The sequence below is a fragment of the Stomoxys calcitrans genome, chromosome 2, assembly GCF_963082655.1.
Source record: "Stomoxys calcitrans chromosome 2, idStoCalc2.1, whole genome shotgun sequence".
In the NCBI taxonomy this organism is placed as follows: domain Eukaryota; kingdom Metazoa; phylum Arthropoda; class Insecta; order Diptera; family Muscidae; genus Stomoxys; species Stomoxys calcitrans.
In genome coordinates, this window is record NC_081553.1 from 26,066,061 (window position 1) to 26,068,596 (window position 2,536).

The window sequence follows — 2,536 nt, forward strand, 5'->3', positions numbered from 1 at the left end:
ACCATGCCACAGTGGAGAGATATGTAAAAAGATGGAAATTATAAATAACAGTGGCACTAAGATGGCCTTTCGAAAATAACAGTTTTGGGAACTGCTTTGAAGCTGTGGACACTCAAACATTTCTGACGTAGACTATGGATATACCATCAAGATTCATCACATAAAGCAAGTGTAAACCAGGAATAACTAACTATAAAAAGCGTGCTAAGTTCGGCCGGGCCAAATCTTATATACCTTCCGCCATGGATCGCATTTGTCAAGTTCTTTAAACGACTTCTTCAAATATATATGAGCTATATCAAGTTATTGACCGATATGGCTATCAGAAGTCATAAAATATACTACCTCCTACATTTCAGGCCGAGTAATAATTGTGTCCTGCAGAGGCTCAAAAATCAAATTTGGAGAACGATTTATATGGCAGCTACACCAGGTTATGAACAAATTTAGACCACAATTGTCATAGCTTTTGGGAGTCATACCAAAATAACATGTTCGAAATGTCGGCTTAATTGGATAAGAAATGCGCCCTCTAGAGGCTCAAGAAGTCTAATCCGGAGATCGATTTATATGGCAGCTGTATGATGGTTATGGGTTATGAACCGATTTGGACCATACACAGTTCTTGGAAGTCATAACAAAACACCTCATGCAAAATGGACAAAATGGATAAGAATTGCGCTTTCTAGAGGCTCATGAAGTCAAGATCCCAGATCGGTTTATATGGCAGCTATATCAAAACATAGACCGATATAGCCCATTTACAGTCCCAACTGACCTGCACTTATGGGAAGCATTCGTGCATAATTTCAAGCGCCTAGTTTTACTTCTTCGAAAGTTAGCGTGCTTTTGACGGACTGACTGACGGACGGACATGGCTTGACGATCAAGAATATATATACTTTATGGGGTCTTAGATGAATACTTTGAGGTTTTACAAACGGAATGACGAAATTACAATAGTATACCCCATCCTTTGGTCAAGAGTATACAATCATGCTCCGCATTTCATTTCGTCCACGTAGATGCTGTTTAATTGACCAGATGCCAATCCGATGGACTTATATATTTGGGTGTTCAAGAAGGTCATTGCATGGGAATAGGCCAGTTTCATCTGTGGAACTTGGAACTCGTTTGATCTACTCAGAGCATTAATCAGGACAAAAGATGGTCATATTCAGAAAAAGGTGAATGGATTATGAATTTTAGATTGCAAATGCAAATTTTGCCCATGAACTAGGAACAGGGGCAATCTTCTCACATAACAATGAGTGCAGTCCGATTCATATTTTAAGCTCAATGATAAGGGGCCTCCTTCCCGGGAACCCACACAATGTATTCTGCTAAAAATGTATATAAACAATATTTATTTGAGAGGCATGATTTTATTCTACATACCAAACTTCTGTCAAATCACCAAAAATAAAGCTTCAAGGAACCGAACAAGGATAATCGAGAGACCGGTTTTTATGGGAGCTATATGAGATTATAGACTGATTTGGATCTACTGGGTAAAGTTGTTGGAAGTCCCAACAGAACATCACATGCCATATCGGAGAAAAATTGAGGCTTCCAGAGGTTCAAGAAATTAAATCGGGAGATTGGTTTATACGGGAGCTATATCAGGCTATAGATTGATTTGGACCGTAATTGGCTCAGTTATTTGAAGCCGTAATCGAACATCGCAGGCAAAATTTCAACCAAATTGAACAAAATATGTGGCTTCCACGGTCTCAAGAAGTCAAATCGGGAGATTGGTTTATATGGGAGCTATATCAGGTTATGTATTGATTTGGACCGTACTTGGTACAGTTATTGGATGACAAAATTGCAAATTTTGCCCATGAGCATTCCACTAAGGAACGGGGGCAAACTTCTCACATAACAATGAGTGTAGTTCGATTCAAGTTTAAGCTCAATGATAAGGGGCCTCCTTTTTATAGCCGAGTCCGAATGGCGTGCCGCAGTGCGACACCTTTTTGGAGAGAAATTTAACATGGCATAGTACCTCACAAAAGTCGCTGAAAATTTTTTTGATGGTCTCGCCAGGATTCGAACGCATGCGTTCAGCGCCATAGACGGACATGCAAACCTCTGCGCTACGGTGGCCTCCTTATTGGATGACACTATGTACACTCACGTTAGCGTTCACGCACTGTCAGGTGGAAAAAATTTTACTCACGCACGACTCACGAAAAACTTTAGAATCACGGTAGAAAAAATATTGTTCCATGAAGCTAATAACATTTTTTTTCATTTTATAGTGAGGAAAATGGCATAAATAAAAATGCTTTGTACATTCTCAAGAGGGGGAAATTAACCAGCCCTCGGCCGGGCTTTAAATTTTCTCCTCTCTTATAGGTAAAACATTAAAATAAAGTCACCATTTTTCTAAATGAAAATGCCTTCTGCATTCGTGATTCACGAACACGCACGAAGAATTTTAATTCAATCACGATCACGTGATTAGATATGGATATATATGTCTAGTAGGGTGCCTTTCATGGGTTGGGCGACCACCATACTTGGTCCGTAA